Below are 27,805 nucleotides of genomic sequence, written 5' to 3' on the forward strand. Positions count from 1 at the left end.
GACACATAAGGACAATTATTGCAGGGTCTCACTGATAGGAACTGATTATAATATGTAAACTCATAGACATGAAATTATAAGGTACCAAGATATAGGACGAGGCTTAAGAATGGGGAGTGGTTGCTTAGTATGAGCAGAATGTTCAATTAGGATGAACTTAAATGTTTGGAAATGAACAGGGGTGTCGGTAGCAAGATGTGAGAATAACTAACAGCGCCGAATGGTGTGTGAATGAGGTGGAAAGGGGAAGCTCAGAGTCATATATGTCACCAGAAGGAAAGTTGGAGGTCAAAAGATGGGAATGTATAAAACTGAATCCTCTGGTGGGCAATGTCCATGATCAACTGTACAAATACTAGAAATGCTTCCATGAACCAGAACAAATGTATGACAATACAATTAGAAGTTAATAATAGAGGGGCATATAGGGAAGAAATATATACCTATTACAAACTATATACTACAGTTAGTAGTATTTCAACATTTTTTCATAAACAGTAACAAATGTACTATATCAATACTATGAGTCAACAATTGAGGGGGGTGAGTTAGGGATAGGGGAGGTTTAGAGTTTCCTTTTCTTTTTTTCTTTTTTCATCTTTCACTTTATTTCTTGTCTGGAGTAATGAAAAGTTTCTAAAAATTGAACAAAAATTAAGTATGATGGATGCACAGCTGTATGAGGGTACCCAGGGGCAAGTGATTGTACACTTTGGATCTTTGGATAAGTGTATGTTATCTGAACAATCTCAATAAAAATGAAAAAAAAATGTAATGTAAATGTTTAAAACACAGTACAAGTTTTTGAAACCCACTTTTGGAATTTTTCATTATTTAAAATATACCAAGAGCCAGAAAGAAAGAGATAGAAAGGGAGGGAGGGTAGGAAGGAGGAGGAGAGAGAGAGGGAAAGGGAAAGAAGGAAAGAAGGAGGGGAGGAAGGAAGGGAGAAAGGAAAGAAGGGAGAGGAGGGGAGGGGAGGGGAGGAGAGGAGAGCAGAGGAGAGGAGAGGAGAGGAGAGGAGAAAAAAGGAAAAGGGAGCAAGAAAGAAAAAAACAAGTCTGGGCTCCTATCTACTTATGAAAGGCCCTGTCCTAGAAGGCTGTGTTTATCTTGCTAATGACAAGATGCTATGCCTTTGGTTCAATTTAATTCATTTCAGTTATTGATCAATCTTAAATCATTTAAACAGGATTTAAACAATCTGTAAATAAAAATTATTTCTATTCAGTGAATACCAATTACATGCCAGCCACTGCACTAGATTTTTTTCTACATTATTTCCTTTTATCCACAATACCATCCAAGGTGTTATCCAAGTTAAAAAGTATTATCTCCATTTTAATTATATATAAACTGAGGCTCAGAGAATTGATATTTGCTTAAAGTCACCCAGCTGATGAAAAGAGCAGCTGGGATTTGAACCCAGATCTGTTTGTCTCCAAAGGCCATATTCTTAGCTGCTACTCAAAGATCATTTATATGGCTCTGGGAAAGTTAGAAGACATAATTCTACACTCTAAAGATCATCCCCTTGCTCAGACAGTACTAAATAAACACTGTCAAATTCTACTCTTTGGTGTTCCCCTTTCTAGATCACATGCTGACTAGCCCCCTTCTGTCAGTCCCAGCTTCTCTCACCAAATACCCACAGTACAGCTGAACAGGCTCTAACTTCAGACATGCCAACATTTTTATGTTCTCCTGAGATTAGACCATGACTGGGATTCGGATAGTTCAGAAACTCCCCAGCAACCATTCACAGGTCGCTGCTAGCGTGCTCATTTTATTTGCAGAAGATAACTTTATACTCAAGTCTTGAGACTATTTTGTCTCCTTTCCTTGTATTAAGCACTGTCGGGTTATGTTCAGGGAAAGAATTACCAATGCTTAAAAAGAGGCATATTGTCTAGGCCAGAAACTCTCTTTTAAAAAATAAATATAGCATTTTAATAAATAATATAGGTTCATGAGATGGTATTCAAAAAGTACAAATGCTATATAGTGAAAAGTAAGTCTTTTTCCCACCCTTGCCCTAGTTCTCTACCTAGAGACAACCGCTATTATTTAAAGACATTCCATGAAAATAGAAGTATTGCAGTTTACCCATTTATGTCAGCATGTCACCTTAAGCATTTTTACTTAGTGATGTGTCTTGAACATGGTTTCACATCTGCACACATAGCATTGCCTTACTGTTTTATATGGGTGCACAATATTCCACTGATGGATGTACCATAATGTATTTAACCAGTTCCTTTTTGATAGACATTTAGGTTGTTTTCCAATATTTTGCTATTATAAACAGTGGTACAGTGAATACCGTTCTACTTGTGACAATTTACAGATTGTCCTACAAGATTAATTTCTGGAAATGACGTTGCTGTGTCAAATTTAATCTGCCCTCCCCAGAGGTTGTGCCAGTTTACTCTTCTACTGACAATGTGCCTGTGTCCTAATAGCTCCGCCTACACAGTGTGTTATGAACATTTGGGTCTTTGTCTGTCTAATTATAGTTTTAATTTGCATTTCTCTTATTACAAAGGTGATTGGCCATCTTTTTATATGTTACAAGTCATCTGTATTTCCTTTTGTATAAATGATCTGTTAATCTCCTTTGTCTATTGGGTTATTGATCCTTTGCCTTATTGATATATAGGAATTCTGTTTATATTGAGGAAATAAACCCTATGGGATATGTATTATAAATTGGTTTCTTTTCCTCAATTTGTTGCCTGAGATAGAATTTATTTTATTTTCATGTATTAAAATTTACCAACCTTTCTTTTATGGCCTCTGGGATTTGTATCAAACTTAAAAAGTCTTTTCCCATGTTGTTATTACATAAAAATTCTCCTATGCTTTTCTCTATCATTTTATGGCTTCATTTTTTGATGTTTAAATTTTTGATCCATCTGGAATTTATTAGATACAAGCAGTAAGATGGTGATCCAATTTTATTTTATTTTTCCAAATGGCTGCCAAGTTGTCCAAAAATCATTTTGTATTTCATCTGTTTTAGATATTGCTTGGGAGCACAATAGTAAACCTGGAAATTGGTCTTACCTTCAGCCTGATGTCCCTTGGAAAACCCACCCTAGACAGACATGGAAAGCACCACCATCGGCCCTTAAGACACAAGTTGGTGTAAGTAGAAAGTATCTGAATGAGAAGCAGGGGAACTGGGGTCAGTCTGAATTGGGGCAGACAAGTTTTATGAGGCCATAGGCATATAAATTTGTGAAGGAAGAGAAGGGCTGTTCTTTAAGAAAAATAGTACAAAATAACAAATATATAATCAGATACAAACATGAATATTTATTTACAATGAAAGAAGTAATGATAATAAGTTAAATTTCAAAAAGCTAACACATTCTGTAAACATTAGAAACTACAGAACAATAACATAATAAAGTAACAGTAATATTTTTATTAATTCACATAACTCTAATACTTGGCTGCATATTGTTTGATTGCCTCTTCATATGACGATTTTTTTTAATGAAATAATATTTATTGCTAAAATTTAATTAATAGTGTTAGGGAGTCCTACCAAATTGCTGAAAGCTTGAGACATATAACTTTGGAGTTGCTGCTACTCACATAGCTGCTTGGGTGTTCTTTGAGGCATAACAGAAAGGAGGTCTTGAAGCTAACAGAGAAGGTAGCAATTAACAAGATATAATATGTTAAACGAAAATTTTAAACCACAGTAATGTGGTTTAATGTAGCTAATGTTATAACTGTACATGTTATTTATGTTCAAGTTCTTTCTCAGAGAGTCACTGGAATAACAGGGATTGAAGAGGCTTTTGAACAATTGCCACCTCTTGCTGCTGAGTTTCCGTCATCTTTTTATTTATTGATTTTTTTGCAACATAGCCATTTCTTTTCTAAGTTCACTTTGTGTCTCAGTAAGAAGAATTCCACGATTCTTCTCCAAGTCCTTGATACTCCTTAAGAATTGCTCATATATAACTTTTTAATTGCTTTCAGTCTCTGGCTCTGAATTCTAGAGTGTTGAAAAATCTTGTGTGCTATCGAAACATAGTTTTTCTTCTTGTTTCTCAGCTTTCTGCACATCTATAGCCTACTACTGAATCAAAATCATAAAGTGCTGAGAATATCCGTCAAGATTCTGCCTTTGCTCTTGTGTTTTCCAAACATGCTCAATTTTCTGGATAATGGTTTTGACACAAACATTGGTATTCATTTTGAATCTTTTACTCTTTGCAAGAAGGGACTTCATGTCAGTTCCAAATCTTTCCAACATATTCTGTATTTCACCCTGTATCTTCATCAGCTCTTCCTGCAGAAGCCCTTTCCTCTCCATGCTTATCAATTACTGGAGTTTTCCCTTCTGTAACATTCCCCTCTGAACCACTCAGACTTCTTAATCTTCTTTTTTAAAGTCATGACCTCCTATGAAAATGATATTTTAATAATATTTTCCATAGAGATTTTATAAAGATAATTCCGTTTTTTTCCTATAACATGGTTGATCAGAATGTTTATCATCTAAATTTGTCATGTAAATTTGTACAATTGTTGTTGAATTTGAGGAAATCTCTATCTAAAGTTTCTCTTATTTATGGACTTTAAGATTTCAGGTCATTCCAATTTTTCTTGCTCATTGATTAACCTTGAATACTCTTTGAATTGATGATGTGCATCATACTCACTGTGTCATCAAGGCCCTCATTGTAAGGTTTATATGAGTTTTACGTAAATTTTTTGTTGTCTGGTGCTTTATGTCAAATCACCAAGAAATATAAATCCTTTACAGTGTGTTCATATGATTTTCTCATCTTTATTATTTGGGTTATCAAACAATCCAAGAGTGTATTCACTACTTCTATTCAAAATGTATCGCTTCCTTTTAATGAACTACTGCTTCTAGTATTGTTCTGGTTTCCTAAGGCTGCCGGAATGCAATATACCAGAAATGGGTTGGCTTTTTCAATGGGGATTTCTTAGGCTGCAAATTTACAGGTTTAAGGCCATGAAAATGTCCAAGATAAGGCATCCTGAAGTAGATACCTTCTCTGAGGAAAGGCCAGTGGTATCCGGGGTTCCTCTGTCACATGGGAAGGCACATGGTGATGTCTGCTGGTCCTCCTTCTTCTGGATTCTGTTTTCAAAACGGCTGTCTCCAAAATGTCTCTGGGCATTTTCTTTCTTAGCTTCTCTGAGCTCTCTCCAAAATGTCTCTGCCTTTTATCCTCTCATAGAGGACTCCAGCAAGGGGATTAAGACCCACCTTGAATGAGCAGGGTCACATCTCCATACAAACAACCTAATCAAAAGATCCCACCCACAGTAGGTCTGCCCCCACAAGACTGGATTAAAAGAGCAGGCTTTTCTGGGGTACAGATCCAAAATAGCACAGGTATGATCTGAAAATCTTTATGTCAAATTCACTTCTTGGTGTCATTGTTCATATGCATTGCTTTTATTTTATATTCCATTAACTTTCACGGGACGTTTTCTTGATCAAAGAGGAAATTAAAACTGAATTTAAAAATTATATAGAGTATAATGAAAAGGAGAATACTTCATAAGAAAACCAATGGGACACAGCTAGAACTGTACTCTGAGGAAAATTTATAGTCTGGGTCTCAAAAATAAATGAATTTTATTTTTAAGAAAGTAGTAAAAGAACAATGAAGGGACCAAAAGAAAGCAATAAAAGATAATGAATAAATGCAAATGTTGAAATTATTGAAATTAAAAAAGTATGTGGAAGATGAATAATGCCTCAAAGTTTGATATCTGAAAAAATACCAATAAATTGGGTAAATCACTCTCAAACCTAATTGAGGAGAAAATATAAAAAACAGAAGCACAAGGTTGGGAATATGAAAGGGGATCTTATGAGAGAATATTATGAGTGAATATTAAATTGAACCCTTTGGCTACATATTTGAGAATCTAGAGGAAATGATTGTTTTTTGCATTAAAATATAACACTTTTAAAATTGAAGTTTCAGCTCAAGCTGCAAGATGCAAAGACTCAGCAATGCTATATTCTAAAGGAGGGGCTAAACCACATGCAGAATTTAAAGGCAAAAGGCAATCATTTAATACATAACTTTTGAAGCTCTCACAGAAGGATGAAAAGTTGGAAATTAAAGAGAGGAATTTTTCAGGAGACTTTCTTTGGAAAGAGCTTATCTGTGATTCCTACCCTCCTCCTCTGCTAAGGACAAGGGGAATTGTTACTTCCCAACCCTAAATCTAGACCAGGAAGCTTCACTGGGACCCCTTGCAGAGTGATATGTTCCTTGCAGTTGTAAGGAGTGGTAGAGGAAGAACACAATAGTCTGGGGTCTTATTCCCACTTGAGAAATCTCATGCAGCAATAGAGTGGCTGTTCCGAGGACAGAAGAGAGGCAGCTGTCTTGGGGTTGCCCTGCCCACCAGTGTTCACTGGGACAGAGGATGAGAATGTTGCTTCCCTTGGACTAGATGTTAAGCCTTGAGAGAAAGAGAGAGCCAGCCTTTTTGATTCTTGTCAAGAGCACAGTTTGAGAGGGCTCTGATATTCCAACAGAGAGAGTTTATACAGCAGTAATAGGAAAGCTAGGGGCGAAAGGGAGAGAGGATGTATAGAATTCATTGCCCACATCATAAGATTTGCTGTCAGAAGGGCCCAGCTGGAAAACTCAGAAACAAATTATAAAAATAGTCATGAGAGAAGAAAAAGCAGGCCTAGAGAATGTTAAACCAGCTTATAACAGTATATGTCAAAATAGAACTATGTACCTGTCTTTTCTCTCCTTCCCCCAAGCACACACCAGCGCCAAAAGGATCAGAAACAGCAACTAGCAATTAAGAGGAGGTGAATAAAAAAGGGGAGAGAGGAAAGTATTTCTTTCTGGTGCTGCTGCTGGTGGTGGCATAATTCTTTCATCTCTCAGACTCCCAAAATAAAAACAGACAGAGCAATAGATAACAAAATAAAAAACTCATGCATGGATCCATGTTCACTTAACAAGGAGAGGTAGCTGCACAAAATTCAAGCCAGTGAGAACAAACCATCAATAGCCACAAGACATGCCTGGTATCATAGTCCTTGCATGGAAGAAAACAGAGGGAAGCAAAGGAGCATCCAACAGATGGGAAAACAGAAGAACCCTAAAATGTCCAACAGGTATTTACTGGAAAGCGTGGAAGGACAATTGGGAAGCAGCTGTGAAACTGAGACGGGTTTCTCCTAATTGAATAGCAAGTGAGGGCTGGGGGCCTATGGAGGGCACTGAAGAGGCTGGAGCAATCTAGTCTGTGAAATGTCCAAATGACCCTGAAGAGCCTCTGCCAGGACGGGGTCTCACATTCAGGAGACTGCCGGGATTGGAATCAAAATTAAGCAGGACAGAGTCAACAGAGGAGGAAGGAAAGAAAAGGTCCAGACCAAGTGCGGGTAAGGATACAGGACCAGGAAATCTCAGAAAACAAGCTACCATATTTTTACATGCTATTTTTAAAACAACAGAAAAAGGAACACTGTGAAGTTAGCCTGAACCATGCCTCCTTCCAAAAGTTCAGGAAAACTGCTTTCACATTTTAAAAAGGGAACAATAGAAAAGGGTTGAGGTCAAATCCCACACAGGAGAGAAAAAAGAGAATAAGGCATAGAATAACATCCCCTTGGTCTAGTGACACTCAGATGTTTTTTTCTAAGAACCCCTTTATACTCTTAAAAAATACTGAGGACCCCCAAAAAGCTTTTGTTTATGTAGGTTTTATCTATCAATATTTACCTATTGCAAATTAAAACTGAGTGATGTTTAAAATATTAATTCATTCCTTTAAAAAAATACTGAGCCTATTACATGCTAACATTAATAACAAATATTTTATGAAGAGTAATTATATTTTCTAAAACAAAAAAAAGTAATTTAATGAGAACAATGCCATTGTTTTATATTTTTACAAACCTCTTTAATGTAAGGCTTGCTGGAAGACAGCTGGGTTATCATATCTGCTTCTGCTTTCAATCTGTTGTGCTGTTTTAGTTGAAATATGTGAAGAAAATCTAGTCTTACACAATATTTAGTCAGAAAAAGAAGGAATATCTTAGTAACTTTTTCAAATAATTGTGGATATTCTTCTTTGATAATACACCAAACCTTGACAAGTAATAGTTACTTGAAGTTTAGTTGCAACATAGAATATGAAACACTCTGAATGAACTTTTCAAATCCTGTTCCGTAAAGTCTATTAGTTAATCTTTGAATGGATATTTTACCCATATGTAACTTCGTACATCATGCTTTGATCATTTGGAAATTATTGGTTCACTGAGTGAACTTCCAAATGTGTCAACTTCCAAATGTTGACACATTTCATTGTATAATAGCAAAAAGTCACATTTGTAAATATCACCACTGATCTCACCAGAAAAATCTCTAGTATTAGGAAGTTATCAAGCTGATGGTGGCAAATACAAGTTTTCCAAAAATTCCAGTTTTCACTTGAAAGCTCGAATTTTATCACTAGCAACAAATACTGCTAGTTGTTTTCCTTGAAGTTTCAGGCTCACTTGAATCATTTCAAAGAAAATATCTATTACATGCCAAAGTCTGGATTATCATAGGTCATCTATTAGTCATTCTTGTGAGGAAAGACGCTCTTTTCCTTTTTTTAAAAAAGTAATTAGCTCAGCTATTTCAAACAACTACAACAATACTTCAAATTCAGTAATTTAGTAATTCAAATAATTACAATAATACTTTTCCTGGAAACAACCATCTTACTTTTGTATATAGCAGATGTTTTATGCATATGTCCAATTTTGTCACACGGAACATTAAAAAGATGTGTACTCAAGGGCCAAGATTTAATAAAATGAATAATTTTTACTGCTTTATTTAGGACATCCTTAAGTGAAATAGGCTTTATAAAAAGAACTGTTAATTTCTGATGGATATAGTAGGAGCAAGTTCACAGAAATGTTGCTATATTAGGTAACTTTCTTGGGGTAAAGTAGGAACATGTTGGAAGTTAAGCAGTTATCTTAGGTTAGTTGTCTTTTTCTTACTCCCTTGTTATGGTCTCTTTGAAATGTTCTTTTATTGTATGTTTGTTTTCTTTTTAACTTTTTTTCATACAGTTGATTTAAAAAAGAAGGGAAAGTTAAAAAAAATAAAAAATAAAAAAAAATAAAATAAAAAGAACTGTATGTAAAATGCCTACTAGCACATTCTGGTGCCACTGTATTGATTCATAAGATATCAACAATTTTACCTAAAATTGCGTTTGAACTATCAGTGCAAATGCCAACACAATGAAAGAGGAAAATGAAGTCTTAGTATTATTATGAAAATAGTTTTTGCTGTGCAGGGCCTCTAAAAAGGTCTTGAACTACACTTTGAGATCTACTGTTCGAGGCAATGAAAGCATTCTGGAAATACATGCTTAGAGAACTGATAAAAATCATCACCTTCTATTTCAAAATGAACTAGAGAACATTGAGTAAACCATACAACAAATAAAAGAATAGCATAAATCAAACAGAAAAAAAAAATCAGAAATGAGGTGACAGATCCCAGGAATGAATTAGAATTGAAAAAAAAATTATTTCAGAAATGAAGACTAACCTAGAGCTAGCTAATAAACACAACAGATTATGCCTTCAGAGGAATAGAAGGTAACAAGGAGGAAATTTTTTTTTTTAATTTTAAAAATAAAAGATACATGAAGAGATAAAAAGGATTTGTGAGAAAGTGACACATATTGAAAGTAGACATAGACAATGAAGAGCCAACAGATAGTAGAAGATAATAGAAGATCCTGGAAAAGAAAACCAAAGCAAGGGAACAAAAAGATATATATATATATATATATATATATTCCAGTTGAAGTAAACTTTCCTGAAATTAAAAAAGTATTTGAAAATACAGGTCACACCTTTTCCTGAGAATAATGACCCAGGATGACCAACACCAAGGCAAAAGAAAAATAAAAACAATCTTTGGTCATCTAAGCAAAAACAGCATGTGATATATAAGGTAAAGAAAATTAGTTTAACATTAGACTTTTTGACAGCAACACATGTGCCAGTAGAAAGTAAAGCAACATACTTAAGATATTCAGAAAGAGAAAATGTGAGCCAGGGATTTTATATCCAGGAAAACTCACTTTCACATATAAAAGGCACAAATGAACTATTACCAACATGCAGTAGTTCAGGGAATATTGTACCCTTGTGTCCTTCCTCAGGAATCTACTAGAGAATGAACTTCAGACAATCAAAATGACTAGAGGGATATCAACATAAGAACTGTTGGTGAAGATTAAACATATAGTTACCTGTAGAACTAAGATTAAGTGAGGGTTAAAAAAAAAAAAGAATTCTAATATGTAATGTCTATATGCTTAGGCACTATAGATATAGTACAATTATTTTTTAAATGGTGTGAGTAATAGGGAAAGCATAACGCAAAAAAACCGTTTTAACTGTTCTCAGTAAATATTGTTTTTCTGAGACTTTTATATGTGTAATATATAGGACAAAACAAATGAGTTATCAAGAGATGTTCTAATTCTCTAATTCTATCAATATCTTTCCTTTTGCAAACCAGGATTCTTAGTGCAGATAAAAGTAGATACAATTGTAATGTTAAAAAGGCTAAGTAAAAACCTGTAGTCCTGAATTTGAATCGGAAATATCACTATAAACTCTTGAGGTATTGGCTCTTAGAAGATGTAAATATAGATTTAGAGATAGATCCTACCTAACTGTCCACTGGAAAGGTCTAGAAACAATAACCAACCCAATAGCAATGAGCTAATCTACTACCCAAACTGTGGTCTTGAAATACCATTTCCCACTAAAATAAATCAGTGTTTCTTAGAGAAATGGCTGGTTTCAGACTTGCAGCAAGAAATGTACAACATAAACCTAGAATATCCTGTAATAACATTTAGCAAGGAATATTAGAATCATTTCAAAAGAACAGAGAAGCCAACTTGAAAAAGTGTACACTGACCAAAGATAGGAAAATTTGAGCTTCAAAAGGATAATGATTATAATTGATGGAAACCCATCAGATACATTTAATTCCATGAATTCATAATATTTTTTAACACTAATTGATAAAGCCAAACAAAAACAGGCCACATATTGCATGATTCTGTTTACATTAAATATCCAAAGTGGGCAGCAGAGAAAGCAAGCAAATTAGTGGTTGCCAGGGACAGGGAAGAGGGAGAAAAGAGGAATGACTACTTAATGAGAGAAAAGATTTCCTTTTGGGATTATAAAAAGGTTCTGGAACTAGATAGTGGTAATGGTTGCACAACATTGTGAATGTACTAAATGTTACTAAAGGTAAATTGTATGCTATATGTATTTTAACCATAACTTTTAAAAACAGGAAAAAATTTAATTGATCATATTCAGAGAATTATAGGAAACCAATCCATTATCTTAAAAGCTAGTGAATAAAAGAGAAAGAATGAAGCATTTATCCTGCCTTTCCTATATTAGTTTTACCACTGGTTAACCAAAAAGTAGATCAAGGGAAGAAGCTTTTTATAAATGTATTCCAGGTGACAAGTGCAAACAAAATGATAGAATTAGAATATCATCATTTTGCAACCCCCAATGAATTAATGGATTTAGGCATTGAGCATTAAATTCTGATAATATCACAAAAAGAACCACAACCTAATATTATGTGCCTCTTGATGATAGAACACAATATGTGGATCAAAAATCTGTGGATACAGCTTTCAATTTTCAGGGAATAGAGAGAATGAAGGAATATGCTGGCATGCGCATGTCTATATTCAGATTTAGGGAAACTCTATAGATCAAATGTCTTATGTACTCCAAAAGAGAAATGATAAGAGAAGGAAAAAGGTGGAGTCGAAACTATCAATTAAATGAGTCTTAGAAGGCATGCAAAAGTTTTACATGGACAAGACTAAATTATCGTATCTATGGATGCACACTTGGTGATAAAACAATGAAGAAATGGGAGGAAGTGATTACTATAAATGCTGGGATAGTAGCTATAGTGGGAAATGGGTTTGGGTTGGAATGGGACACATGGATGGGGCTTCTGGGGTGGCTGACAAAGTTCTATTTTGTGACTTGGTTGGTGGTTACAAAAGTGTCCATCATAATATTTCATTAATCTATGCATTTATTTTATGCAGACTTATATATCTGTGTTTTATTTTACAATGACAATGTTAAAAGAGAAAAAAAGAACGGGGGGGTGCACAGCAGTAATCAAAAGAGGCCAACCAGACCCTCCCACTTTCCACCCATCCCAGATGGAGGACTCGGAGAAAAGCTGTACATCTTAATGAAGACTGAAGTGTTGATTAGTGTACTGGACTAGTGTAATTACTCAGTTGAGACTGTTTTTGTGACTTAAGGTGACCTTAGGACTTTCTATTACCCAAGACCTCCCCAAGTTAGACTTTTCAAGATTACCCCACTGAACTGAATTAGAGGGACATTTGAAGACCAAAAGTAAGTGACTTCTATGTTTACACCCAGTGGGTCCTGGATATTCAATGTACTGTTTACAAAAATATAAATTGCTAAAATTGACCCAAGAAAAAATAGAAAACTCAAGTAAACTAATTACAGTAAAGAAGTTTTAAAAGGTGATTAAAGGTCTATGTCTTTAAGGACAATAGGCTCAGATTGTTTTACAATTAAGTTATATCTAACCTTTAAATAATAAATTGTTCCAATGCTACTACTACAGACTACTTAAAATATGTAAAAGTAATTATTTTATGAAGCTAACAGAACTTTAATCCTCCAACCTCATAAAGATAGAATTCTGTGCCCCTCCCAAATGATCATAATATACCAATCTCTCTTATGAAGATCCTTTGAAAAAAAAATCTAAATAAAATATGAACAAATCAAATTTATCCATATATCAAGGGAAATGAGACCCTGTGATAGGTTAAGACTAAGGCTAGTTTAAGTTTGGCAAACCTATCAATATAATTAATGTTACTAACAAATTAAAAGAGAAAAGTCTCAATAGACATTTCTAATAAAATCTCAAAGGAAACTACTTAAATATGATAAACCCTATTTAAACAAAAACCAATAGCAAGCATCATGAATTACTGAGCCATCACTATTAAAAGCAAAAACAAGACAGGAATACCTGCTGTTGTAGTTTCCCATGATTCTGCCCTTGAAGTCATTCCTCCTTCAATTCATCCCTTCTCTGTCCTTTTCAGTCCAGGCTGGCAGTGGTTCTGCTTATACAAATTTTGCAAAACCCTTGTCAGCTTTGCATTCAGCTCAAGCTTGTCCAAACCACTAGACGATAGAACTTTCTGCAGATGACCCTTCCTGGATAACTGCAGTTCCAATCCTGACTGTCACTAAAATGGCTGACTGGGTCCATGTTCAGCCACATCTTCTTTAGCCAATGTGTGGTCGGGGAAACGCTCACAGGGAACCCTGGTCTCTGGGGAGTCACTTCCCAAAAGCTCAGGGAGTTCCCTGATAGAACCACTTCTGGCCCTAATCTCAGAACACACGATCTGAATTGGCTGAGAATTTTCAAAATCATCAATTTCTGGTTCTTTTGTAAGAGTTTAATTCTCAGCTTATCCCTTTTCTCTTGCATTTGTCTATAAGCTTCGAGGAAAAAACAGGCTGCACCTTCCACACTTAGCTTGGAAATCCTCTCAGCTAAATACCCAAGTTCATCACTTACACATTCTGCTTTCAATCCAACATCAGAACACAATTTTGCCAAGTTCTCTGCCACTTTATAACAAGGATCATCTTTCTTCCAATTTCCAGTAACACATTCATTATTTTCTTCTAAGTCCTCTTCGGAAGAACCATTACATCCGTATTTCACCAACAGTCTCCTCAAAGCTATTTAGTCCTTGTCTATTAAGCACCCCACAGTTCTTCCAGCCTCGACCCATTATTCAATTCCAAAGCCAGCTCCACATTTTTAGGTATTTGCAACAGCAGCACCCAAGTTTCCAGTACCAAAAACTGTTTTAGTTTCCCAGCTGCTAAAACAAAATACCATAGAATGGGCTCGGTTAACAATAGTTTATTGGCTCACGGTTTCAGAGGCTAAAAGGCTTGCTTCCTTCCAGCTAGCTTTTTGCTAGCTGGTATTTTCTGGTCAGCTGGCAACCTTTGGGGTTCCTTGGCTTTTCTGTCACATGGCAATGCATGTCTTGTGTCTTTTCATTTCTCTTCCAGGTTCCATTGATTTCCAGCTTCTGGCTGCTCCCCATGGCTTTTCTCTTCATGTCCAATTTCCTTTGCTTATGTAAAGACTTCAGCCATATTTTATTAAGGCCCACCCTCATCCAGTTTGGGCATTCTTTAATAATAACATCTTCAAAGTTCCTATTTACAAACGGGTTCACACCCACAAGACCAGGGCTTGGGACCTGAACGTGCCGTTTGTAAGGGACATGGTTCAATCCCCTACACCTGCTCTCACCATTATTATTCAATATTTTGGAGGTCTAACTAATGGAATAAAATGGGGAAAATGAAATAATAACAGAAAGGCTTTAAAATAAAGGACAATATCTCAATAAAACTGACATTTAAAAAAAAATAAAACAACTTGATAGTCCCTACTTGTAGACATTTTTTTTTGTTGGGCCTGAAAAGTACTTTTTAAAAATTTGAATCAACTTTTAAACAAGGAGATTGCATATAAAAATCCAGGGAATTTCATTCTCACATGACAACTGGAAGGAAGGGAGGGAGAGAGGGAGGGATGGAGGGAAGGAGGGAGGGAGGGAGAAAAAGAACAATATTTTCTCTGCTTTCAAGTGATATAAATTTGTCCCTAGAAAACGCAAATGATAAATTTTTAAGAACCACTATAAAATTAATAAGAGAATTGATAAAGTGACTTAATACTATACACACACACACACACACAGATTTTTCTGTGTACTTCCAATCAGTTAGAAATAGAACAGGGGGAAAATTTCATCCTTAACAATGACAAAATATAAAATGCTTGGGATATAATTTTATAAGAAAGATACAAGATGTAAATAAGGGGAATTGTAAAATCTTAATTACAAACATGTGAAATGGGACCTGAACATACAGAAAGATTTATCAAGTCCTAAATGGGAAGACTTAGTATCATAAGAACATGTAGGCTCCCAGAATTAATATATAAAGCTAATGAAATTCTAATTAGAATCCCAATAGAGTGGAAGTTTGTGTGTGTGTGTGTGTGTGTGTGTGTGTGTGTGTGGTTTTGTAACTGAATAAAATTATTTTTAAAAAGAACATGAAAGAATAAGTACTAAGAATAGCCAAGAAAATTAATTTTAAAATAGTACAGAGTCAAGTACTGTACAGAAAGGCACTACTGCAAAGTGGTTGAGAACGTGGGCTCTAGAGCCAAACTGCCTGGGTTCAAACACAGACTCAGCTACTTAGTGGTGGCATGATGCTGGGCATATGTCTCTCTGTTCATTAATTTCCTCATCAGCAAAATTTGGGGTGTTAATACTGCCTGCCTTATAGGGTTGTTGTGAGCCTTATATATAAGTTGCTTAGGATAGACCATAGTAAATATTACAATTATGCTTTCTGTTATTTTTACATTACAATTACATAAAGTCAACATATCAACAGAGTATTTTAATAGTCCAGAGGTAGACGATAGTGGAACAAAATAGAGAGCCAGAAAAAGAGTCTAACATATATGGGAACTTAATGAACTACAAAGGTAGAATTTCAGTTCAGCAGCGAAAAATAATTTATTTACAGAAGTGACACAATGGACTAGCCGTCTGGAAGAAATGCATGTCACATGCAAAAATAAATTCCAGATGGATTCCAGATTTAAATGTAACAAAAAAATTTTAGAAAAATGTAGGAGAATAATTAACCTTGGGATGAGAGAGGCATTCTTAAAAAGGATAGCACGCTGAGAAGCAAGAAGTGAAAAGGCAGATATATTTGACAACATACAATTTGACAGTTTTGTATAGCAAAAGAACATAAGCATAAATAAAATAAAAAGAAAAATGATAGTCTGTGTGGTGTTTTGACTCTGTATCTATCCCAGAAAAAACATGTTCTTAAATCTATTCCATTCCTGGGGGGTTAACCTGGTGTAAGTAGGACCTTTTGATGAAATTACTTCAGTTAAGGTGTGGCCCACCTCAATCAGGATGGATCTTAATCCTATTACTGGAGTCCTTTATAAAAGAATAAAAGTCAGAGAGAGAGAGAAAGCCACAGAGGCAAGAAGCTGAGACAGAATCCAGGATAGAAGGAAGAGACCAGGAGATGCTGCCACGTGTCTTGCCGTGTAGCAAAGGAAACAAGGACTGCCGGCAGCTGATCTTCAGGAAAAAAGCGTTACCTTGATGATGGCTGGTTATGGACATTTTCCTAGCCTTAGAACCGTAAGCTAAAATCTGCTTATAATTGTGCCTATGAGTCTCCTCCTGAGTGCCTCTTTGTTGCTCAGATGTGGCCCTCTCTCTCTCTCTCTCTTTCTAGATAAGCCACCTTGTAGGGTGAACTCACTGCCCTTCCCCCTTCATGGGACCTGACTCCCAGGGGTGTAAATCTCCCTGGCAATGCAGAATATGACTCCCGGGGATGAGCCTGGACCTGGCATCGTGGAATTGAGAACATCTTCTTGACCAAAAGGGGGACATGAAATGAAATGAAATAAAGTTTCAGTGGCTGAGAGATTTCAAATGGAGTCAAGAGGTCAGTCTGGTGGACATTCTTGCATACTATATAGATATTCCTTCTTAGGTTTTAATATATTGGAATAGCTGGAAGTAAATACCTGAAACGATCAAAGTCCAACCCAGTAGCCTTGACTCTTGAAGATGATTGTATAACAATGTAGCTTACAAGGGGTGACAGTGTGATTGTGAAAACCCTATGGGTCGCACTCCCTTTATCCAGTGTATGGGTGGATGAGTAGAAAAATGGGGACAAAAAATAAATGAAAAATAGGGTGGGATGGGGGAGATGATTTGGGAGTTCTTTTTTACTTTTATTTTTCACTCTTACTCTTTCTGGTGTAAGGAAATTGTTCAAAAATAGATTGGGGTGATGAATGCACAACTTTTTGATGTTACTGTGAACAGCTGATTGTGCCCTATGGATCATTATATGGTATGTGAATACATCTCAATAAAACTAAATTTAACATAAAAAAAAAACATAAGCTAACAAATTCCCATTGTTTGAGACAACTCACTTCATGGTATTTGCTGGAGCAGCCTAGGAAACTAAAACAATCTGGGAGAATACTTGTAATACATTTATTCATTTAACAATATATTTATTCATCTACCCATGTCTTCCATAGGTACCACGGGGTATTAAATTATTTATTAACAGAGTCCATGAGACTCTTGCCATATGTGAAGCACCGTAGAATGCAAGTATTGGTCATGTCTCCACCTTACACTAGGAACTCCATGAGGGTGGGCACCACATCCCTTCCTTCCTCAGAATAGTTGACTGAAACCTGTTATATGCTAGTTGTTAGTAGATGCAGTGCTGAATAAAACAAACAACCTCCCTGTATTCGTGGAGCTACTTTCTAATGATGGATGATACATATGACTGATAACATACAGAGTTCTTACAAATAAGAGAGAGGCTCAACCCAATAGAAAAATGGTAAAAAAAAAAAAAAGAGTAGACAATTCAGAAAAGAATTCCAAATAATCACACATATATGAAATGATATCTATTATATCCATATGATGGAAACACTGCTTATTTCTTCCCAACTCTGGATTCAGTGAGTTCATGTAGCTAACTTGAAGTCAGCCATGGTGAGAATATTCCGATCACAGAAATGGGAAAATGCTACAAATCAGGGTTTGATTTATTGCTTTGTTGATTGTCTTAACTTGAGAAAATGATGGAGAAAAATGTTAAAAATGTGGATTAAACGTAAAAGTGTGGCTTGTCTGTAGCCATTACATTACAAATAGCACAGAACATTAGGAAAATATTATTCCAGTATTTGAAAACTATTATCCAATTCAGCAAAGAAGTCACACACCTCGTTGATAAATGAATAAAGTTCAACATGTAGTGCTGAAGAGATTTCCATTAAACTAATAGAATTTGTACAAAGATGAGAAATAGTTTAATAGTAGAACACATTTCAGATTTAGTGACAATAAATTTATTGGGAAAAAAAGTTAGTGAATTGAGATGCACCTCTGTTTATAAAATCAAGGTTGACATAATATTTGTGTAGACTGAGAATAATATTTACAGATTCACAATATTGAAACATTGTCAAAAGGCTTCCAAGTTTTAGAATCAGTCTACAGACAAATCATGGAGAACTTAATTATAGTTACAGAACAGAATGTAAATAGTGGCTGCACAACATTATGAATGCACTAAATTCTACAGAATCACATACTTTAAAATGGTTAATTATATATTACGTGAATTTCACCTCAATGATAATAAAGAAAAAAAAGAACAGATTGTAAAGGTTATAAACCTGAACAAGGTAAAAGTTACATTGTAACTATAAGAGGTTGGAAGGAGAGGAGAGGAGGATGAAGTAGGAATGCTAATATCCTCATTACTCATGGTAGAGAATCAAAAGATATTGTCTAAAGTTGATTATATAAGAACTAGATGTGTAAGGGTATTATATAAAGTTGTAAAGGTAATCAATAGAAGAGCCAATAATAAAAATATAACTAACGAAACTCAGGAATGGGGAAATGAAAGATCCTATAAGGGAGCTAAATTCCTCATCTGTCATAGTGAGAAGTGAACTGATAAGGCTTACATTTGGTAAATCAAAAAATATAAATAATTAGTGTATTATTATGAATGATCTAATAACTAACAGAACTAAAACTAGAAATGGCAAAAAATGGACACTTTTTATCTATCCTAGAGATATACTTCCACATGTATACCAGGAAGTAGTTACAACAATGTTCATTGCAGCTCTGCATTGTAGTAATGAAAATTGACAATATCTAAATGTTTACTGTCCACAAATTGTGGAACATTTGTATTATAGAGTAGTTTAAAGTAGTAAAATAGATAGATATGCACTGACACGGAAAGATCTCCAAGACATATGGTTAAGTCAAAAAAAAAGCAACTTGATGTATAATAAATGCAGTGTACCACTTAGGGAAAATATCAACTGAAATAATATCTATAAAGTTCATGAAGATCTGGAAAGATACACATACTGTTAATGGTGGTGACCTCTGAAGATGAGAATGTAGTAGTAGGGGTAATGGTTGTTAAGAGGGACTTTATCTGTATTATTTGAATTTTCTAAAAGAAATTGTTCATAAATGAATTAACCCTTTTTAGTGGTTACCTCTGGGACAGAGACGTGGAAGTGGCAGGAAATAGAACTTTTCATTTTATACTTTTCTGTGCCATATGAATTTCTTTGTTTTTTTACTGTGTGGTTGTATTACTTTCAAATAATTTTAAACAAAAGAATCAATGTTTTCACTCTTTTAGTTACAGAAAACTTCATAGAACAGCATTGCTGCAGGCAGTTCTGGGAGCCCAAAGGTTACCCTCCCACCAGCCCCATAAATGATTGTTATTTATGAACACTTGGTGACAAAGATGTGTACAGTTATTTACCATTTCTGCTAGGAGGATGGATGTTCACATTCAATGGAGACAAAAACAAATCAAGATTCAACTAGACGGGCTGCTATGGGCTTGGGGATTAGGAGAGCAAAAATAGAAATAAAAAACCAGCCCAGCAACGTACTCTAGTAAATCACTTCTCCTTTCTGTCTTGTTCTTAAGAAAGAAATTTAACAACCTCATCTGTGTTGCAGACATTTTTATGTACTTGCCAGTGAGTTTTTAAAAGCATGAACACAACAGTTGGCTGCACTGGCCTCTGAACTGGAAGCTAAATGGTATTCGTGGCTGTGCCCTTGGTCCAGGGCTCACTGTTACATTGCATGGGAGTCACTTGGCCTGTCCAACAAGGGCTCTTCCCCTTTTTCCTTATCTCTTTGAGCAAACTTTAAGAAGCTTCGAAATTTTACCAGCCCCTATGGGTTTCATTTCTTAAGACCAGTAAGAAGACCATTTGAACATTAGGGGGACAGGGGACGAGAGAATAAGTCTTTCAATTCTTATTCAAATTCTGCCCTTCTCAGCGGCCACCTTCCTTCAACGGCCCACCCTTTTATTCTTTCTGAACCTTGCAGAGTGGGTTGAGTTTAACCTTTCTTTTCCATTGCTCATCTTTGAGGCATGATTCACTTGGGAAGAACCAAGAATCTCTGAGAAAGTTCCACAGATTTGGGCTCAGATGGTAATTTTGCACTTCTTGACCTACCTATAAAGGAGTTAACATTAATGAGCACGAATTTAATAGCTGGCTTTGTTCACAAACAATGTTATTTAATGCTCTCAGCTCCCTTTAGACTAGGTATTATTATTACCATTTTAAAGAGGAGGACACTGGGGTGAGGAAGGTTAGGAACTTTGCCCTAGGTAATACATCACAACAAACTGCTCTTCCTTCCAGGCCTTGAAAACAGCTCTCCTGGTCCAGTTATCTAGCCAGAAGTCTTTATTAAAATGCCTCCACTGCCTGCCCTTATAAAAGCACCTTTATGCAGTTTTGTAAACTTCCAGAAGCTTTAATGGGGAGATCTCTTAATGAATCCCTTTGAAGTTTCCAACACCTCTCAAGTATAATGTGCAGTGAGGCCATGAGTTGCTTTTTAACCTGTTGAAACAGAGTACCCCCTCTTTGATGTTAGGCTCTGAATCCTAACCCATATTTCTACCTGGGGCAGTGCATTTAGGGCAGTGAACTGCCACTTATAAAGAGTACCCACATGGGTGGTATCCCTACTACCGCCCTCCCTCCATTTGAACCCACTAGCATTCTTGTAACTGATGTCTGCAACATTGTTCCAGGAGCTTTGAAATATTCAAGAGAGGACCATGAAGTATAAAGCGATCAGAACAACAAAAACAAACATCACAGGATCCCTCCTATCCCACCTTATGTCAGCAGGGGCCCAGACCCTGAGTTTACCCCCTTTCCCCTCTCCTTTTTTTTTTTTTTTTTTTTTTTTTGGCGATAATTAGACCAAACTGTGAAGGGCTCCAAGTTTGAAGTTTGGTGCATCACATCAAACCTTCATTCACTCCATTCATTTTCCATCTATTGCCTCCCCCATTAGCTCAGGGAGTGCCAAGCCTATTCCAAGTACCAAGCCTCATTCCCATTGGTCCAGGATGTCTCTGTCTTCCGAAATGAGCTAGCCTGATAAGCCAATACAGGCCAAAATACTAAAAGGCTTAGAATAGAATCTCCCTTCCCCTCCCAAACAAAACACACATAGTTCCTTCAAGAATAAAAATATCTAAAACTAAAAAGAAAAAATATAAATATGTAAAATTTTCCCAGCTTCAGTTTTCAACTATTTTATCATGAACATCTTCCCATATCGATTTTCTGCAGCATTCTTATTAAAATTTCAAGATTGAATTATACTTTCCTCACTTCCTACTATTGGGCATTTAGGGTCCCTCCAGTTCACCATAATGAACATTTTATAAATGTTAAAATCTGAATACACAAAACATGACTTCTATACTGGATGAATGCAGCCTGAAGAATGGGGCGGACACCCTGGAAGGCCTGTTATGCAGCTTCATTCTCTGCTTGTGCCTGGGCTGACCCTCCTTCTGGTATGTGCTGTCCTTGGCTTGCAGTCATCATCCTGAAACCTATCAGTGTTGGATAGTCTTGGAAAAAGGGCTTGGACACTGATAAACCTTGACATTTGTGCCTAAAAATTCACTTCCATTGTATACACCTCTTTTTTGTCAGTTCAGATAAAAGCTGCCAGAATTTAACCAAAATCTTCATGGACAATTCATTTGAGAATTCTCTCTGGAAAATCAGAAAGGCAGTTGAATTTCTACAGTGTTTTAGTTTCCTGGCTGCTAAAACAAATACCATACAATGGATTGGCTGAAGCAACAAGAATTTATTGGCTCATGGTTTGGAGGCTGGAAGAAGTCTAAAATGGAGGCATCAACTTGAAAGGTGAACGCACTGCCCTCCCCCCTACGTGGGATCAGACACCCAGGGGAGTGAATCTCCCTGGCAACATGGAATATGACTCCCGGGGAGGAATGTAGACCTGGCATCGTGGGACGGAGAACATCTTGACCAAAAGGGGGATGTGAAAGGAAATGAAATAAGCTTCAGTGGCAGAGAGATTCCAAAAGGAGCCGAGAGGTCACTCTGGTGGGCACTCTTACGCACACTTTAGACAACCCTTTTTAGGTTCTAAAGAATTGGGGTAGCTGGTGGTGGATAACTGAAACTATCAAACTACAACCCAGAACCCATGAATCTCGAAGACAGTTGTATAAAAATGTAGCTTATGAGGGGTGACAATGGGATTGGGAAAGCCATAAGGACCACACTCCACTTTGTCTAGTTTATGGATGGATGAGTAGAAAAATAGGAGTAGGAAACAAACAAACAGACAAAGGTACCCACTGTTCTTTTTTACTTCAATTGCTCTTTTTCACTCTAATTATTATTCTTGTTATTTTTGTGTGTGTGCTAATGAAGGTGTCAGGGATTGATTTTGGTGATGAATGTACAACTATGTAATGGTACTGTGAACAATCGAAAGTACAATTTGTTTTGTATGACTGCGTGGTATGTGAATATATCTCAATAAAATGAAGATAAAAAAAATAAATAAATAAATAAAATGGAGGCATCAACCAGGCAATGCTTTCCCCCCAAAGACTGTAGCATTTTGGGGCTGGCTGCCGGCAATCCTTGATCCTTGGCTTTTCTTTTACAAGACCATGCAAATGGCAGTGTCTTCTCCTTGCTCCTCCAGGTTCTGGTTTTCTTGCTCCTCCCATGGCTTCTCTCCATGTCCGATTTCCTTTGCTTATAAGGACTTCAGCCATATTGGGTTAAGGACCACCTTCATTCAACTTGGTCACACCTTAACTAATAACGTCTTCAAAGCTTCTATTTACAGATGGGACTTACAGGAGTAGGGGTTGGGGCATGAACATGCCTTTTGTGGGGGAAATGATTCGATCTCCAACACACAGTAAATTTGGGGTTTGTGGGGCCAACAGCTGTTTTGAGCATTGAATTGGTTGCTTTTCTTCCTTTACTTCTATAGCCCATTTTCTCAGCTTCAGAAGGTCAGAAAAGGCAAGAATTATCCCTCTCTTCCAACCTTATGTTGGAACACAGGCATGATGATGATGATGATGATGATGATGGTTATGATGATCAAGATTTCAATGAATAACACTGATTGGCTAGAGCCTTTATTCTACTAGAAAAATCCTCTAGTCCAGAAACAATACTACAGAGCAGAGGATCAGGATTATCAGAACTGGAGTCTTCCCATCTCCAGGGAAATATGGGGACTCAGGAACTCTTCCCGCTTACCTGTGGTATGATTCAGCTGTGCATTGTCCTGCTGTTCCCATTTCCATGGAGTGCAGACATCCCAAGTCTTTGATGATTAAAAAACAGACACTTGAGGATTAAACTGGAATTGAGAAAAAGGCTCATAAATCTCCTTTTAGCCATAAGACCGAAGACTTCACTTCCAAAATCCTGGAGACAGGGACCAAATCATTAGCCACCACACTGATGTCCTCAATGTTCAGTTATACAGAGGGGCTCCATTTTAATGGGATACTAGGGAAAGAGCCTGAGAGACAACCGAGAATTGATTTAAGGTGTCACCGAAGGTGTGTGTATTTTGTGTCAGAAAGATGAAGGATCTTTTCTTGTGGCCAGAATTAGAGAGCTTTCCATCAAAAGACACCTGAGGGATTCCATACACTACACCAGAGGCAGTTGTCAGGTCCTCAGCTATTCCTACCTCCTACACCTTCCCTTTTGGACTGTGGTCGTCTCATAAAGCTTTGGGATTTACTTTAAAGAGTGAGTTGCTTTTATTCAAAGTCCATTTTCATTTCATGAGGCAGGGACATATGATATGAATGGGGGTATGGAGCAGTTATAGTTTTGGGAAGAGTATAGTGGTTCCTATTTTGTGTGATCTGAGGGGCACCAGAGAGACTCCACTCTGTCTCCCATTTGGTGAACCATTGTTTGCATTAAAGAACATATTTTCCCTTTGAAGCTTAAGGCCTTTCTGACTTCCAGAGTCCCCAGTTAAGACACAAATTTCTCTTTAGCGGGTAACATTTTAGATTTTTAATAGATAATAAATTTCATTTTATTATCATGTTTATTTTATTTTAATTTATTTTAAATTAGTGTAGTCCTTTTTCTAATGAAATCCTATCTGGAACTCTGATATATAAAAGGCAGAAAAAGTGGAGTGACATTGGCTGAAGCAGGTTTGGAGGTCCGGGGCTCACGTACTTGGTTTCCTCTTCATTCTGATGAAATCCAGAAAAGCAAGAGTCAAATGTGTATTTTTAAAGTGAAATTTGAATTAAACATTTACATGGCCCTTTAGCACCACTACAGAACCTTAGGGTTCCTCAATATGTGGTTTGGATGACTGAAAACTGGACTCCTCGGCATTATGGGCCTCTTGATATAATGCAGTAGAAAGGTCCCAGGACCACCTATAAAGCATTCCCTCAAATAAAACAAACAACAGAAAGCTTGAAAATAATCAAGCCTCTAGATTAAACTATCTTTTTACAAGAAATAAGGGGCTAGAGAAACAGGTTAAATGATGCCATAAGGAAACAATCAGCCAAATGCAGAATGTGGGAAGTTCTACAGAACAAATGATCTGGTTTGCCGAAAAAATAAATAGTATGAGCCAGGGAGGGGACTGGGAAACTATTAGGTCTAAAGAGATTTAGCAAATCTATCAACCAAGTGCAATGCGTAGACCTTGTTTTCATCCTGATTCAATCGAAGTGATTATAAAAATATATTTTTGAGGCATTTGGAAAAACCTGAAAGTGAATTAAGTCTTAGATGATATTAAGGACTTATTGTTAATTTGTTTGTGAACTAATGGCATAGTGATTGTGTTTTTTAACATAATGCTGGAATACATATTATGGTTCATTCTGAAGTATTTGTGGGTGAGATGATACGACGTCTGGCTTGTACTTTAAAATACTCCAGAAAAAGAAATTGAAAGGTGGAATAGTTGAAAGAAGATTGGCAAACTTCTGACAATTGGTGGGTCCAGGGGATGGGGAGATGGGCATTCTTAAATGATTATTGCTACTTTTGTGAATATGTGAAATTTCCCACAAATGAAACATTTTTAATGTGATTTGGAAACCACAGATTTATTGAATGCCTTTTATGGTTCTTCAGAAAAGGACACAGGATAGGGAGGTGTCTGGATGTTTTTTGGCAACTATGAGAAGAGAAGGAGGTAGGGAGAAGGAAAAGCAGCAAGTGGAAAGAATACTGGAAAGGAACACTAAAGGAGTCTACAACCACCTTAAGCCACTACTGTGCTTAGAGTGTGTCCTTCAGGGCGAAAGAAATATTCCTCAGCTGCAAAGTACCACCAGCTCTGACTTCGCTTTTGGTGACTGCAGTCTCCAGGAGGGGGTGGGGGCCACACAAGAGGTGGGGGTGCTCAATGCATCCCTTGTCATCCTCCTGACTTCCAGTGTTATTGGATACCACCCATGCATAACATACAATTACCAGCCCCTCCAAGTTAAACCACAGCCCCAGACAGTACCCTGCATAGTTAGGGATTGCAGGCAAGTGGCCCTTACAAGACACGGAGAACCAGAGACCTAAAGGATGTGGGAAATCATAGCTTGGGGGCAGCATTCCTCGCTCCCTTCTTGGCTTTGTAAAATCATGATGGTGTGGAAAGCACTGGACTGAGACTCTGGAGCCCCAGCCTCTAGTCTTGACTCTGTGCTTACTGGCTGTGTAGACCTGGGCAAGTCTCTAGTTGCCAAAGTTAAGCATTCCATTTGTGGAATGAGAATTTGGATGGTGTCTCTTGTCCCTTCTAGTCCTACAAAGCACTCACTCCATTCATTTATTCATTTTTTTTGTTGTGTGAACATTTATTCTATGAATAACCTTTATACATCTACGGTTCTTTTAGCAAAGAACTCGAAGGCTCCCTTACACACAGAATCTCTAGAAAGTTATCCATTAGCAGATCTCTCTAAATTTACAGAAAATGGCCTCTTGACTCTGCAAGTTGAAAGTTACTCAGTATTTCTCTTCTGAATGGAAAAAGTGCAACAAATATCTTTCTTTACCCCTGGCCATAGGTGTCTTACAGGTGTAACCCTAATATTGAAGAAGGAAAACAGTTTTATTTGGCAATTATTGAAGGGCAAGGAGTTCTTCCTGAAATTGTTTCCTTTATTTAAAACAACAACAACAACAAAAAACTGTAATTTTATCATCCAGAGGAAACTCCTGTGAACATTTTTCTGTGTCTTTCCAGACCATTTTAAATGTCTACATAGTTAGTATGTCTGTATGGATGTACTGTAATTGACTTAATTCCCTATTTGGGTAGTTTCCTACTATAAAAATGCTGGGATGCACATCTTGTACAGACAAGTTTGCTTAGTTGTCTAAGAAATTCCTAGAAGTGGAATTTCTGGGTCAAAGGAAATGCATACTTAATGTTTTGATAAAATTGCCTAAGTGCCCTCCAGACAGAATGTAGCAATTTACACTCCCACCAGTACTGTGTGAAAGCGGCTGTCACCTCTTCCTTCCCAACAGGAGGGTTGGCATTCATTTCAGTCTTTGACAATCAATCCTCCCTGACATTTTACAGGGCCTCCGATAATGTGGTGTTTGCATTTCTACACCTGCGAGGTGGTATAATGTCATTTTAAGTTTATCCAGAGGCCGCAGCTTCCTTCCTCTGCTTCTGAGGGAACAGGAATCTATCACTAGGGCCCCGAGCCTCCTACTTCCTAGAGCAACAGCTGGGAGAAAGCAGGCAGCCACAGCTTTTCCTTTCCTTTGTCCCACTGCTATGGTAAGCTGCCTTTCCATTTCAAAATCATGCTTCCAGATTCAGGAGGTGCTCATTCAAATTTCCTATTTAATCACAAGCAACTGCAAGTTAAGTCATTACTGCTCCTGTTTCGACTGTATAAAATAAAGCCTTCCTGCTCCCCACTTCTGCAAGTAACACGAGATATATATACATATATATATATATATTTGGTAAAACTGGAGCTTTGCTAGGCAGCAGTGAGTAAGAGAGGAAATTCTGTTTTATTTGGATTCCTTTCTGTTTAGTTTGGACTCCTTACAGTTAGCCAAAATGTAGAGGAAACACCACCGGTAACTCCATTTTTCTTTCTTAGAATATTCAGTTGGATTAGTAGGTGCCGGCATGGATCTATCAGATTGGTAGGGATTATTTTTTATAGCAAATTAAGTACCTAGCTGATTTATTACTCTGGTCAGTCTTCCCTCCCCCCAGCTCAACCTCATGACACAAAACCATGAGGTTATAAAAACATATGGAGGGAGGTTATGAGAACCAGTTAGGTTCAGAACATGCTGTCTGTGAGTCCAAGCTGTCTTCTAAACGTGTGCAAATTTCCATTCCCATGTTCTCTGCAGAGAGCTGGCTATGACACACTGCTTTCGACTGCATTGTGAGAGCCAGTCTTTATCTTCAGGGCCTCTCCCCCTGAAAACAAGTTTCTTAAATAAACCACTGGCCCAAATAGTGTTTATAGCCAATGCCCTGATATAAGAAATGAGGATGTTTTATTCCCTCTGAAGAAGACACAGAGTGAAAGACAGGCTTTTTAGAAGGTCACAGAGGGCTA

At 36.8% G+C, this 27,805-nt stretch overlaps 1 pseudogene; it reads right to left on the minus strand.

Moving 5' to 3' along the window:
* Positions 1 to 3,859: 3,859 nt before the first annotated feature.
* Positions 3,860 to 27,805, minus strand: part of LOC119512096 — a 112,933-nt pseudogene continuing 88,987 nt past the window's right edge.

The sequence above is a fragment of the Choloepus didactylus genome, chromosome 17 (genome assembly GCF_015220235.1).
Source record: "Choloepus didactylus isolate mChoDid1 chromosome 17, mChoDid1.pri, whole genome shotgun sequence".
NCBI classification, from domain to species: Eukaryota; Metazoa; Chordata; class Mammalia; order Pilosa; family Megalonychidae; genus Choloepus; species Choloepus didactylus.